This window comes from Phlebotomus papatasi, chromosome 2 (genome assembly GCF_024763615.1).
Source record: "Phlebotomus papatasi isolate M1 chromosome 2, Ppap_2.1, whole genome shotgun sequence".
Lineage (NCBI taxonomy): Eukaryota > Metazoa > Arthropoda > Insecta > Diptera > Psychodidae > Phlebotomus > Phlebotomus papatasi.
In genome coordinates, this window is record NC_077223.1 from 36,407,715 (window position 1) to 36,423,878 (window position 16,164).

Here is a 16,164-nt window from a genome sequence, read left to right on the forward strand (position 1 = left end):
ACCAACCAATCCACTTGGAGTGCGATATTAGGGTGGAGAAAATTATATTGAATTTGTATTGAATTGATTTATTGATTTCTCCATCCACTCCATCCTAACACTAAATCACAACCACCAGTTGAAATGCAATTGAAAATAAAAGCCACACTTTACATCAACTTTTATTGTCAATTTTAGTATTGACTCTTTCATTTACATGCCGGCCAACGGCTAGCAAGAGGGTCATGTTGATAGTAACGACGAAGACATGGGAGTAGTATTGCCAATGGCAAAAAAATCTATTTGAACCTCATTCATCATAGAGATTATGACAAATAGATGCATAATTAATTGGTACAAGGATTTTTACACACTATAGAGGAAAAATTTTACGCACTACACATTCTTTAAATTCCATCTCAGATACATATACTTAATCACTCACGTGGCATTTAATGAATTCAATTAATGATAGACCATATGAATGATAAACCTTTTCACTAATCGCCAATCGCACACATATCATGACCGATACACAAATTGAATCAATTGAAGTGTATTTTTTGGGGAAAATCTAATAATTAGTGAAGAAAAAATTTAAAATGTGTTACATGTAGGGGAAAGGCTCATAATTTTGTCCAGTTTCTTATTTTGGACACTTTGAGGATAACATTGGACACTAAAAATAAATTGATTAAAATGATGGATTTTTATTCCAATATTTGATGAATAATGAATTCTATCTAAATATTTGTTCTTTTTGGAAGATTTTGACACTAAATACGTTAAATTTTGAATATGATTTGAGTTGAAATTGCTTTGTTGAAAATTCAGTGTGAGCAATTGCTTACGAGAAATATGACAGAACTTCGTGTTTACTTCAGTTCTTATTTAGCTGTGGTGAAGTACTAACAATGTTTCTTCGGTTTTTTTGAGTAATATTATTGAATACTCATTGAATATTGTGTTGATTCACGTTAGTGGTGATTTGTACATTTGATCTGAAATGAGATTTGCCTTGTGAATTAGATTTTTCGTGTGAAAAATGGGAAATGTTTTAAGACATTTACCAGTGAGGGGATGGTTCTTATTTTGGACAGGTGTTTTTCTCACGAAATTTCGTGAAGTTTTAGCTTTTGTAATGACTAGGTTGGACAAATGCCTGGAGAAACAAAGGAGCATCAGCTCTACGAAAGAGATGTAGCGAGAAATGCCTTGAAAGGCTCCCGGAAAGGTCAGGGAATGAGCGAATCCGCACGTACTTGGAGCATCGAAGTCAACTCACTTTAATGAATGATATGGAAAGTTTCCGGGCTTCTGTGACATTCTACGTTTCCCTTACATGAACAGGAAGAGGACTTGGTAAGATTGGTTCATCAAATGAAGAACAATGGGCATCCTATTGAGGCGGATTAGCTGTCCAAATTTACAGCCAAGTTGGACAAATTAATAAACAAGTTGTCCAAAATAAGAGCCAAAGTCACCTCTACATATCAATTCATTTTTAAACGTATTAAAACTAATTTTAATAAAAATAAGTCGATAAATAGCTTGCTAAGTTTCTAAACAACCCTTCTGAAAAGAGAGTAACAAGAAATGTCAATTAGTATTAAAAATATCGCACTTCAAACTTGGAACTTCGATGCTTATAAGCAGACTGTCCAAAATTATGAGCCATTACCCTACTATTGATACTTAATTCTGAACTCGACCACTGATGAAGGCTTGGAGATCGAGCCGAAAGCTCTGGAAAGAGTTGATGTTTTCCTATAGAGTAACTCTAAATCGCTCGATAAACTCCGGTTTCCACATATTCAATTAATATTCAAAATTTTAATAAAGAATCATGAGAAATAGGGACTGAATTTGAATTTTAAGATTTTCTTATTTCTTTCGAATTTTGAATAAAATTCGAATAAAAAGAATTTAATAAATTAAAAATCATTCCTAAAAGATCTTATGAATCTCAATTTATAGCCAGATCTAGATCAAAATATGACCATATATTCTATAAGTTGTCCAAACTATCAAATAATATATATGAAACTAGATGATAAATCCTCGTTATTTATTAATATTCGTAGATTTTCAATGTTCACCCTGAGAAAATCATTTTTCAATTAGGGAATTAAAGTAAAAGATAAAATTAGTACTAGGAAGTGTTGACTTATTTATTGAGATTGCGAATCAAAAACCGGAATCTGGTATCTCCAACCGTTTGATCTTTAATATGGGCTTCAGACCTATGGATAAGCAATGTGACTTAACTTCTTTAAATTCATTCCAAGCAAGATATTTGGGAAAATTTAAACTTAGGTCTGGTTAATAAATTTGGATTTCGAGATCTTTGAGAACTAAACCAAATACGCTCCTCGTATAAAAAAGCCTATAAAATAAAATAAAATAAAAAATGAAAAAAATAATTAATTTTCTGAGTTTGATTTTTAAGCATGTAATTCATTGAATAAGGAAAACTTTTTAAAAAAAAATAGTGAGAGATGATTTTCTCAATCATTCAAAATCTTAGAAATCGTGAAGTAAAATTCAAATTTAAATATTTTTTGGCATCAGTTTAATAAATATTTATTTTTTAACTGCTCCATGCTTGGCTCCTTGTCTAGTAAAAATTATAGTATTATAATTTTAACGAAAACGATAGAGTTTTTGCTAAATGATGTAATTGCCTTGGTTTTGAATCTCTTGTAGATTACAAGAATTCTTCCATCGTTAAAGGAATTCGAATTGCAGCCAGTTTAGAAATAAATTCCATAGAACTTAAGAGCTCACAATTGAAGTCCTAAAAACGGTCTTGGCTAAAAAAAATAATAATAAAATTTTCTTTTACGACCAAGGTCCTCGATAGAATTATATTCCGTACTATCATTATTATAATTAATATTTTTATCTACGCCAATTTTTAAAATTAAAACATTTATAAAGTAGAGCTACAGCTGCACCCTGTAAGATTGAAATCCCAAACATTTTCACTAATCACTGTGCAGATCATGATCTTGTTGATGTATTCTTGTGATTTTCGAGATAGAGCAATCAATCGTGCTAGCAATTACCCACCAATTAACTCTACATACTAAGTTATCGCTCAAATGCTTCCCCTTTTCAACGAAATATGCAACTCGATGGTCGCTTTTGTGCCGAAAGACGACCTCAGCTGGAAAATTGATCGGTAAAGCACCATCGAGATGGTTTTGCAGAAGTGGAATGCTGCCAAGTACACGGAAGGTGGATTGCTTTACACATGAGGGCATCTGTGGCAATCAAATTGAGGTTCTTCTGGTGCAGAAAATCCACCTAAATGGGCGATAGCTACCGCCACAATAATTTATAACTTTAGAAGAGTTGGTTTGGGACGCGACCATATTGTTAAATCGAGTTGCACGTTCCCTGTCACTATAACTAGCACTTTATGGAATTTATACCCTATTTAGCATTATTTTTCCACCACTAATATCTCATTCTCTCTCTCTTCCAGTGCTTCATTAGGGCTGTCCCAACTCCCAGAGAAATATGTGTGCTTCCTCAGAGCTCTGCAAATTGGATGTGGAAGGTGAGGAATTGGCCTGACCAACGCAAAATCAAGCCGGTTAAAGAGCAAAAATATAAATTACAGCCACCACAATGGGTGAGATATTAATTGAATTATGCAAGACGTGCTGAAAGGGAGTTGAAATGTGAAGAGTGAGTTAAAAATCAGTATCTCGTAAAGAAGTCAAAGATTTGACCAAAGAATCATTTCTTTCACTGTCATGGGGTTTTTTTTATAAAGCTCAGAGAGTACAATAAGTCCAGTCGAAGAAAAAAACTACAGATTACTTCATCTCAAGTCTATGCACGAGGTATTTATCCCCCAAGGCATCAATGGCTTATTAGAGATCTTAAAAAGTGCTTGACGTGTGCTAAGAACTTAATTGGCTAAAAGCACAACGCTAATGCAGAGGAGCGCATTGTTTGTGCTTCGTTGATTGACCAAAATCAATTAGAAGATTTTTCAAGATATGTCATTTATGAAGAGCTCTAGAGAAACCTTTAAAAACCGCTGCAATATGATTTTTTTAATAACATGAACACTGAATAGCTTGGAAAGCTTATTACAGTCATAATACTCGTGAATTGTAACTTGGGTTACAGAAAACCCAGAGGGAATTGCAACTCTTCGTCGATAAGGTCTCGACCTTAGATGTAAGACACTATTTTATTTCTAAATTGAAAATAAGGACTTTAAGAGATAACTACAAGGTCCGGTACGCCTTTTAGATCAGGAAAAATTTCACTATAAGGAGTTACGTGTGTCAAAAATACTGAAAAACAGCATTTTTTCCATTTTTTAAACTCGTACTTGAACGGTGGCTTTTTGAAAAAAAAATGAAATTTATATCGTTCAAATTCGAATGTCTCTCATCAGCTACCGCGAAATATTTAATTTTTGGACGTCAGATGAAATTACCCTGAGTATAATCTTATGCACTGCAAGGAAAGTTTTGTTTTTTAAAAGTCGTTTCCAAAAAAATGAGGTCCGTACGGCTGGATTTTTAAAACTTTTAAATAAAAATTTAGAATTTAAATGCCATAATTTTACATTCTTAAGAGCTTAATTTTGAAAAAGAGATGGCAAAACGTCCCAGCTTTGCGGAGTGCTCGAACTCACGAGAAAGAGCTATCCGTGTATTAATTTTTTCGCATGCTTTGTGGTTACATACCGATTTACTAACGATTAAAATGATTGATAAATTTAAAAAGTCATTCCAAAATAAGAAATTGCTTAAGAAAAGTAGGTTTTAGGATATTCTAGCACGAGTAACAAGCTCTCAAACAAGCAAAAAAGTAAATCCGAGTAAGGTAAATCATTTACGTGTCACTATATCCACTCATGACCGATTGTGACCGATTAAGTCCGGTTATAAATTTCAAGATCTTTCAAAAAATCCAAAATTTAAGCCAATCAGTTGAAAATAGACTCCGTAAAGTGTTCCAAAGTAGTTAAACTTTGATCTTCGAAAATTAGATAGCGAAATGGTTGTCGAACATAGGTGTCCAAGAACACTCAGAAAAGGGCAGTTCTAACTTTGTATGGGATTTGCAAAAATACAGCTCTTGTCTGTAAGAATATTTTAAGAGCCGAATCAACCTAAACATGTCGTGCTTTGAATTAAGAGCTGTGTTCTAAAACAGATCAACCAAGAAGTGGCGTGTCTTGAGCGAAGTGCCGTCTCACTAGAAAATTTCCAGTGACTTTCAGTGCTGTCAAATGGCAGACACAATAATTTACAGTGCAATTAATTCGCAAAGTGGTGATTGTTTTCGCGAGTTTTATTAATAAAACTATAGTGAAAATTGTGGGGGAAGCCTTTACGAATAGTGAAGTGTCTTGTGGTTCAAAAAAATACAGTGCCGACAAGAATTATGTGAAAATTAGGTGAATTATTGATCGAAAAATACAAAAATATTTTTTCTGAAAAACAAAACATTGTGGCTCACAAGCTCGCTCGAGCCTCTGGAGTGTTGTGCAACAGTAATTTTTTATTTAAAAATCGTATACAGTGAAAAATTTAAAAGATTTTTTAGAGATGGTTCCGGTGAAAAAAAAATTGTAAACATGTCGGGTATCTCGCTCATCGATAGTCGGATGGAAAAAAATCTTCCTAAACGTGAGTCTTGATTTAGACAAAAAGTGATCAATTTCGCTTAGATTTTAATAAAAAAAATAGGGAATGTAAAATACAATAGATTAAAAATGTATATAGTGATACTTCAATTAAAAAAAACGTGAAATTCAAATGCGTTTATTATTTGTGAGTGTACGTCAATATTGTTGCGATACAGCAGAGAAAATCTGATACTGGAATCAAAGCTCGTTAAGCTTTGCTCCAAGACCTGCTCGGTGCTTAAAATTCCTTCAGAGACATTTTTTTTATTCTTTGAAAATTCAAAGACTGTACGTTCTTGAGCCAAAGCATGTTTTAAAATAAATGCTTTCGTTCAAGTAAAATAGTCTTTAAGCCAAGACTCAAATGCCCGTTCTTATTTCAAGAGCTAAATCAAGAGCTGTTTCTACAGAGCTCTTTTCTGAGTGAACGAAATATGCGCATTGACTATCTCTAAATAAAATCGTAGGAGCCGTTTTCGAAGTCAACCAATAAAAACATGGTTTTAGAGGGGAAGGAGGGGGAAGACTACCCTAGATAATGTTGACTTATGAGGGGGGTCATCGAAACCGGAAGTCAATATCTCTCACCGTTTTACGTATAGCTGTATCTTGAAAAATAAGTACCTCTGAGTTACAGCAGTAGAAATATAAAGAAAATATGCTATATTCTTAGTCCGAGTAACCTACGTGCCACCTTAAATCAAAATTCTTATCTATTTATTTCTAAAACTTTTGCATATCGTCGGTTGTATCGACTTTTGTCGTATCTGCATTTCTGTTGTGTCATCATTTCACGCAAGAGGCGACTTTTGTACTGTTGCTTGCACAAAATGCAGATACAAAAATTGCAGATACGACAACGGTTGATTGAGCCGAAGATATATCTACTCCATTCTTTCGCACTCAAAATTTGATTGAACTGAATTGAATTTGTTGCGCTATTCAAAATTTGAATAGTGTGAAAAAGTGGAATATATAAGTATGTACGCTTGAGAAAGAATGGGAAAAGAATTTTAATATCGAAATTTCTTAAAAATTTACTACTGCTTATTCTTAAATATTTGACAAAATTTTTTCAAAAAGTAAAAGTAAGAAAAACTTTCAGTAAAAGAAAACTAAATTAGGTGAGAAAGACTAAAAAAAACAGTCAGTTAAGGGCAGCATTTTCTTTTTCAAATGAAAAGATAAAAATTGGTCATTCTAGAAAAAGAAATTGATAAACAACGAAGTGTAATAAAATCGATTAAAATATAAAGAGACACAACATTAAAAACTTTATGTATTTTTTGATAAGCATAAAAATTATTTTTGGTTAGTAAATCAGCTTTAAAATACCATTAAATACAGAAAAATGATTATAATAAATTTTCCTTTGGGCGTGTAAAAGAGTTTAGTGAACAAGAAAAATAAAATATTTTAAGGTAAAAGAAAATGAAGTTAATGTGTGAATGTCAAATCGAAATATTCTTTAAAAACACAAATACAAATTTGACTAGCAAAGAACGCAAAGAATCAAATTTGATACTAATGCCTATGCGACCATTTAAAAGCTAGAATTTTTTTAAATCAAATTTATCCATACCTTTCTTTTTGAAACGAGTTACATTTTCTATGGGGTAAGTGTGCCAAATTTCGGCCAGCTTGCAATTTCGGCCACCATTTTTGTTCCTCGAATTTCCATGAATTTTTAGTTTTTACATAATCTAACGATTATACAATGCAAAAGAATAACAAAAAATGTAGCTTCGACAAACGAGATGACGTAAAAAAGGCATTGGAAGAATTCCTGAAGGGCAAGGAACTATGAGAATGAAGGTGGCCGAAATAGGGCACCAAAGCTATGTCTACATTTTTATTCATTTTAAAATGTATTAAGTATGATTTTAGAGTAAATAAAGACGATAAACTGTCTAAAAGGTAACACTCTTTAAGTAGAAGGAATAAAAAAAATCAATTTCTATTAAAGATATTACATTTCAAACTTGAGACTTTGGCGTTTGCATGCAACTATGCCAAAATTTGGCACACTTACCCTACTACTCTTTTGCACTCAAATTTAAACTAATAATTTAAAAATGATTAAACTTAAATAATTAAATTAAAACAACGTCTTTCAATGAATTGGCAAAAACTATTCAGCATACAGCTGATAAAAGTGAATATTGATCAAAGTTGTATGAGGATGTGCCTTAAAAACTGATATGCTTCCTCCATCAAGAAACAATCCTTTTAATCTTATATTGGTTCAACTTATCGATCTTTAAAATCTTTAGTATTTTTAGAGATATTTATTGCAACATTGTGCAAGCATCTTTCCCTTTCTTGTATTGTGTGAGCCAAGTGCAAGAAAATCAAGCTCACTTTTCACATTATATTGTTATCCATCTCGATATAATTTCATTTCGTTATCTCTAGTGTGTATCCCCCTATGCGAGAGAGTTGGTATCTTTTAGCAAAAAGTGTACAAGTACAAGATGTACAACATGCTCTTGGCGTCGATATGGTGAATTCTTTCTGCCGTGGCTGTTCTTTTGCTCACCATCTCACCTATCTCGTGCCTCAGTATTTTCCGCAACCTATTCCACAAGAAATTATCATCGGGCGATATACAATTTGTATGGTGGGGTATGAATCAAAAAGATAGATCGCCTGCGAGCAAATTTTAATATGCGGAACAATTTTGTATGGAGCGGAAAATTGAAAAATTGCAATTCACAGATACTTTAAACTCGATCGCAGAGAAGGTGGATCATTTTACTCTTGTAGTGGTTAGATTTGAGTTCAATCGATCGAAAGTCAAATACCTCAATTCTGTTTTAACCAATCATTCAACTCGTGACAACCTGTTAAAAGAATTAGGTTTCCTATACAATTCTCTGGGAATTCAATTATAGATAATTAAATATCTTTCGGCCACAAATAAATTAAAATTAATTAAAAGAAGTCAGTAAAAATAAATACAATTAACTGGAGGAATTGTGATTCAGTTGACAAATTCGTCCGCACACAGAATATCCCTAAATATTTATATTATAAGTTTTATGTAATATTAGCAAACTCAGTCATTTAAATAAACACTACTGGTAAAAATGAAAGGGTCACCGATGAACCTATGAAAGGGTCACTGTTTCGACACGTATTTATCTCCGGAATAAACGAATAAAAATAATGAAAAAGTCAACTTTGGTGTTCGTTCAGATGAGAGACATATGATGAGAGTAATAAATTTACGATAAAACATAATCTATCGTGATAAATATACATTCAAAATTTCAAAAGATTCAAGTGAACCTTTCAAAGGATCAAATATGATCCATTTTTGTTGAAAAGGGTCAATTTGACCCTTTTATTTTTACCATTGAATAAGTTCTGGTAGTAATTAATTAAATCATAATCAAATAATGTCCGAGAACTTTTAACTGAGATTCTTTATAATCTCAGCTTTTGTGGTCACAGGTGAAATCCGACCTCGTCAGATCGGGCCTAAATTTTGGATTTACATGTTTTGACACTCACTGATCACGAATATAATGTGTGCTAAAAATCGATTTTCGTGGACGCCCCGACCGTCCCGTCCGGAGTACAAACGCTTCTAGAGAGAGAACGGAGAGAGATATCGACAAACGGTTCTCGGCAAAGGTTAAATTAATGTCGATAAGCGGCTAGAAGTTGATGATGTCAGATCAGTCCCCTCCCATTCCGCCCCATTGGAACACCCCCAATTTTTGTATTCTAAATAACTCAGCCCCTATGGCATCGATCGATCTCAAATTTTAGTATGTTATAGCCGGACCTATGACCTTTCGATTAAAAAAAATAGGTCCCTCCGACCACCCTGACCCAAGATAGAAGGGATCAAAAATTCAACATTCAAATGGCTATAGGGTAAAGTGATACAAGTTGGACATAGTGTTACAAGTTGGACAATTCGCCGGTATAAGTTGGACATGGCTTTTTTTCTTGATAAATACAGTACAAAATTTGTTTTTAAGCTCAAGGAACCAAAATATACAACTAAAGCATTAAAAATATTCAAATAAAAATGAAGTACTAAATTTATCAAGAAAAAAAGTCCTGTCCAACTTGTACCACTTTACCCTATCTCCGCTTCTAATTATCAGAATTTCAAAATTTTTGTGTTTTGGAAAGCTCTCGTGGAGAACTACAACCCTCGTGATACTCCAATTTCATCCGATTCAATCGAAGATCCAATTTTTCGAAAAATCGATTTTCGAAATTACGATTTCAAATATTTCGAAAACTAGACGATGTTTTTTCCTTAAATTTTAGTAAATTGTAGCTGAGGTCGAGACCTTTCAAACCTTATTATCCTGAGCTATAATTGAAAATGTCTTGACCGGACTGTAGTTTTGGTGTTTATGAAGCGATTTTAATGAAATTTTTAGTATATATCGACGGCTCCATTCCATACTTATGCTAAGTCGACTTAGCCTTATATTACTCCGAGAAATATGTTGTTCGTGAAACCGAGATCTACAACTGGTAAAAATTTGGTGGTCATCCGATGTTCAGGTAACGAGATATTTAAGACTTTCGAAAAAAAATTTACACGGGCAGCATAGGAAATCGCCAATTTTAAATGGTTCTCCTAAAATCTTGTCATTCTGAGATAGCATAGTATGGAATGGAACCGTCGATATTGTATATGAGATCGAAATCTTTCTAAAGATGGGTCCCATTAGTCTCTATACCAACCTACGGTACCCCGACCCTTACTATATTCAAATGAACCGGACTCTATCTCTTATGTATATTAACCGATTTTAATGAACTTTATTTTCTGTGGTTGGTCTTTCCCACTCAAACTATTTAAGATAGAAAATGACCAGTAATAACCCCTGACAAGCTTATGGTAGCTGAGATTCTTTACAGGCGACCTCGAAAAACGTGTCACTCGGGGTGTTTGCACCTCGGAATGCGTGAAAATTCGATTGTGAGTTGAGTTTTGGAGTAAGAAATCGCGTCGAACCAATTTTATCCATTTCGACCGACAAGAAGAGTTTACTCGACGCGATTCTTTTCCCCCAAAATTCAACTCACAATCGAATTTTCACGCATTCCGAGTTGCAAGCACCCCGAGTTGCACACATTTCGAGGTCGCCTGTAAGGAATCTCAGCTATCATAAGCCTATTTTGGTTTATCACTGTTTTTTTATGACGTGAAATTAAAGTTGCTGAAATGATTCACAAAGTCAATCTCACCGATAACTCCGAAAATCATTCCAACAATTCCTGATTCTACTATAAGAATTTCATTATCCTTTTGCATATGTGCAATAGCAATTTTTATAGTTACATCTACAAGTTCCATGCTTAACCATTCATTACCATTGAAATAACCGAAGTCTTCTGCCTGTAGTCTGTACAAATATTCTTTGCTAGGCGATTTGTACCTTCCTACAGTAATTTTTTCGTCAGTGAAATAATGTTTGGGATTTTTAAACAGACCGTTGAGGAATTTCTCATTAGGACGTGATACGTAATTATGTTCCCTTTGATTCACTTGAATTGTGGTTAAAATAGCATTATGTGATGATTTCATCAAATGCTTTATAAAAGGACCTCGGAAGTGAGTAAGTGACACCTTCCTGGTTCTTTTAGTCCAACTTTCTGTTGGCTCAGTTGACTGAGTCGGTGTTACTGTGTTATCACACTTGCACATTAAAATTTTATTATGATTCACATTAATTGTCGCTGGTGAGAGTCCAAATGTGTAATTTGTGTGTTTGAATCATTTTATATTCAAAATTTGATCTATTTGTTGATAAAAAGGTAGACTTGGCCCGCAAAATTTGATATAAATTGATTTATAGCATTAATGCGAAAAATTAATGCGATTTTCTCTTTAATTTTTTAATGTTAAAAATATTTATGCTTTAGGTAAATTTAAACTTATTTTTGCAGGCCAAGTCCACTTCTTTATCAATAAATAGAAAACCCCCAAATATTAAGTGACTCAAAGACACAAATAACATATTTGGACGCTCACAAGCGACAATTAATGTAAATCACATTAAAATTTTAATGTGCAAGTGTGATAACGCTGTTAGATTTTGTTTCGTTAGAAGCAGATTTGTTGTTTGAAAAGGCTTCATCTTTGTTGGAATTAACTTTGAAGTTTTTTCTTTTTCTAATTTATGAATGATTTTATTATAATCTATCAGAAAAATAATACTGTTAATATTTTTCTTCTGTACATCAATAAATCTGCCAATTTTTTGATTCTCATTAAAATGACTGATAAAATGGGCAAATATGATAAAATGGGATGTTTCCGGAGTTCCGGAAACATCTGATGGATAAATTTCACCTTTTGCCAGTCTTGCCAGTGAAGTAGAAAGTTAAAAAAAACACTCACCTTTTGTTCCTTGGAAATTGCCACCCTTGCCGACGCCTGCTGCTTTTCCGCCGGGGATTTTTTGCTTGTCGCACCAGCACCTCCAGATTTCGGTGACGCTTTTGTATCTATAATGGAAACAATAAAAATTTTTAGATTATTGCAGATTTTCTTATCGTCTTGGAAAGTATTTGTAGGTTTTCTTACCTTCATTAAAAGCTTCTTTCACCTCTGGAGGTACGTTGGGGCACCTCAGCAGCAAGTGTTCTTTCATACGAAAGGTGTTTTCGGTGATACACTAGTCGCAGAAAGAACACTTCTGCTTCTTGGTGCCCCCTTCAGATGCAAAATATCCCCAAACTCTTCCACGGGGCTTCATTATGCGAATGGAATCACCAATTTTACAATACACTGAAAAATCGAAAAATACCAAAATGGCCGCACCGCGCGAAAGAGGTGATGGTGAATTTCGGTGGTGAATATCACATCGTGAATCTTCGGAAATGGTCGGATTTAATCGTGAAATTTCATGAATTTTCACTCGGTGAATATTCACTGTGACTTTCATGAATTTTCACTATGAAATGTCACTGACAATTTCAATGTGCCATCTCTACCAGAGGTGTGCAAGAAACCGTTGAAACCGAATTAACGTCAAAATAAGTTTGTTATAGTAGCGTTTTGACCATTGACGTACATGTTTCATTTGACGTTAATTCGGTTTCAACGGTTTCTTGCACACCTCTGCTCTACACTATTCATCCAGTTTCTTTTGACAGTTTGGAACCATTTTTCTACTACTCTATTTGTTAGGGTATTTTCTTCAGCTATGAAGGGAAGCAAAATTCCCGTCCAAAATTAAGCCAATGAAAAAAATCGTTCCAGGACATATATTGCAAGTTCTGGACAATAAAGAGGATTTGAAATTTCAAAATCCATGTCATCAGTCCTATCATTTTCAAGCATTATTTTTAGATAAATATCATTAAAATGCCTGTAAAAGAGGCTGCCCTTTAGAAGGTTTGAATTATTTTGAAAACTGTTGTAGGGGTAAGTGGCGCACCTTTGAAAGTGGAGCACCTTTGAAATTGAGATTTCTCTCCTATGTTTAAGTGGAATTGAGCCATATCAATAAGTAATTTAGCTTCTCAGTTTGTTTGTGCAGCTAATAACGCGATAGGGCTCAATTTTATTTAAAAATAGGTAAAAAAAATCCAAATTTCAAAGGTGCCCCACTTTTAAAGGTGACCCACATCCCTCTATTCGTTATCATCATCATGAATTTCTTTTTGACTTTGTTCGATATGGACATTATATTGATATATGAATTCCATGTCGCAATTACACTTTGTAATTAATGCTATCATAAATCCCGACATTCCTCTATTTTTTTCTTTGTAAAAATTTCGAAATAAAGTGTACCAAATTCTGGCCGGCTTGCAATTCCGGCCACTTTTTTTGTTCCTCGAATTTCGATGAATTTTTAGTTTTTGCATACTCTAGAGATCATACAATGCAAAAAAATAACAAAAATGTCACTTCGACAAACGAGATAATGTGAAAAGAACACTGGAAAAATTCTGGGAAGGCAAGAAACTATAAGAATGAAGGTGGCCGAAATAGGCGACCAAAGCTGTGTCTACATTTTTATTCATTTTAAAATGTATTAAGAATGATTTGAGTGGAAATGAAGACGATAAACTGCCTATAAGGTTCCAAGCAACACTCCTTAAGAAGAAGAAATAAAAAATTCAATCTGTATTAAAAATATTACATTTCAAACTTGAGACTTTGGCGCTTGCATGCAACTATGCCGAGATTTGGCACACTTACTCATTTATTCATTTTCAACCGCTTATCCCTATTGGGATCGCGGGCCCATGACATCCAAATTAGCAGCCCAAGCTTGTCGATCCTCCGCCACTTCAGGAAGATGTTCGGGTTCGATCCCAAGGCGTTCCAAGGCAAGATTCTGAATTTGATTCAGCCACCTCGTCCTAGGTCTGCCTCGAGGTCGACGCCTTCTCACAATGGCTTGCATAGCTTTTCTGGGGAATCTTTTTCGAATGTCTATCATACAAAAGTTATAAAGAAACCTTTTAATAGGGGAAATAATGAGAAATAAACCAGGCTGCCACCCACGGCTTTCAACATCGCGAATGTAGGTCATTAGGGGTTAATCTTGCGCAAGCAATCGCATGATCCCTTGTGGGGGCATCTCACTGTGCCCAGAACTCTCAATGTTGATTGCTTTATGTGGATGTCGAATAGGAGAAAAAGGAGATCTGTGATCTGCCCAAAGTGTCGAGTGTGACAAGTAATTTCTCTGGGCTAGTGTGAAATATTGAATAATGCAGCTTCCACTGCAAGACAAACGGTTACAGAGGTCAGGCGCAAAAATGTACGCTTTCCCGCCAAATGATCTCTCCTCCAGCACGATGGCAACTCCAGCGAGTGGCTTGTGGACAACAATGCTTTATTATATGATCCTACCCCAGCCAGAACAAGAAGAAAGACCACGGCTGGGCGATGTGGGCGGGTGTCGTTTCAACGAATAGAAGTTGTAATTCTTCATTCCGCGCGCGACTTAACGCTGCACGCGTTTGACTTTTCAATGAGGATTTTGCCTCTTTAGCATTCGGCAAGGAAGGGCAGATGTGTTTGCCATTTCTTACATTTTTATCATGTTTCATTCACGTGTGCTAAATAGATTCAAATTCACTTGCCTAATGGGATGTTTGGCATGCAATTAAAATGCTTTAATTATGTTCAGTGCATTAGGAATGGTAAATTGCATTAGCCCATTCAAAGTGGTGCACAAGGGGTCAATCAATAAATTAGAGAAAACATACATATTTTGCTGATTTTTTTAATTGGTTATATCGCATTCTGCAAATTTACAAGATACACAATTCTTCGCATTTTCAATTTCACGACAAGTTCTGTAGATATCAATTCTATATCCAATTTCAATGCAAAAGCCGTCTTCTAATTGATACAATCATACTGTCTCTCTTGGTCGTGGAAAAAGAATATAACTTACGATATTGCAAACTAAAGTATCCCCAAATATAACCATACTGTCGAGATCTAAGAGTTCGATTTACTCCATTTGTATAAATACGAAAATGATAATAACAATTTTTTAGCAAACTGAAAATGGATATTTGTGCAATGTCTTGCACCATATCTAAACTATCTATTGAGCTTTTCATTGAATCTCGTAGGCGGAACACAAGTATTAGTTTCAAATTTCTATTCATATAAATTTTCCATGCTAAATTTCCACCCTCAACTCTCGCTGACTTCAGCAGAACATTGAGACAATCGTTCATTCCATCTTACCGTAATGTAAGACCAGAGGCATGATTACAAAGCTGTTTGAATTCGCAAAGGCTGATATGCAAATGCATTAAAGGGGCAAATTAATTAAATGAAAAAGCAAATTAACATTTTCTTTCTGACTGTTACAAATGCACTTTCTTTTAATTAATATGACTAAAAAAATGTGCATTTGATTCCAACAGTAGAAATGCATCAACAAGAAAGACAATTACAGAAACCTTCATTCCATCTAATAGAGATGACATAGGTACATTTAATTAACATTTAGATTTTTGATTTTATTATGCTTGTGCCTTACATTATGGTTGCACAAATTTTCAGTATTTGATACCTAACTGGAACGGCATGATGAGAGGCGCTATGTTAAGTTACAAAGAATTCGCGTCGTTTAAACGTATTTAATCTTACGATTATAGGATGACTGAAACTCCTAAAGTTCAGGTCAATGTTCAAGTTTGCAACTTTAAAAGGATTGGGCCGGCTTCTCCTATGTCAACCTTACCGCCAGAGCTTTTATAAATTTTATCATTTATGATATATAGGTTTATACGGTTTATCGATTAAGAGTAGGGAGGGCGATTGAGGTCGAGAGAGGCCTGTTAACGTTTACCTAAGAATAACAATTTCAAAGCAAGAAATCCTGAACCTCATTTAGTTCGCCTAGGCTCCTAAAATACCTAGGCGAACATTTCATCTATGCCAATAACCTCAAATTATTCCTTTTTACGATTTTACAATGTCAAATATTCAACTCATTTTACAGCCAAATAGATTAATGCTGCTTCAATGTAAAAGATGCACTGAAAAATATACTTCTTTA

The 16,164-nt window shown here is 34.3% G+C and overlaps 1 protein-coding gene and 1 long non-coding RNA gene across 3 annotated transcripts in view; both read right to left on the minus strand.

Moving 5' to 3' along the window:
- The window catches only part of LOC129800318 (uncharacterized), a 33,578-nt gene extending 21,437 nt beyond the window's left edge, over positions 1-12,141 (minus strand). Inside the window, exon 1 of the long non-coding RNA XR_008751613.1 lies at positions 12,021-12,141. This is a non-coding gene — a long non-coding RNA (uncharacterized LOC129800318). The remainder of the gene's footprint in view (positions 1-12,020) is intronic.
- The window catches only part of LOC129800315 (protein cortex), a 126,297-nt gene that overhangs the window by 86,569 nt on the left and 23,564 nt on the right, over positions 1-16,164 (minus strand). The gene's annotated exons all lie outside the window — the stretch shown is intronic.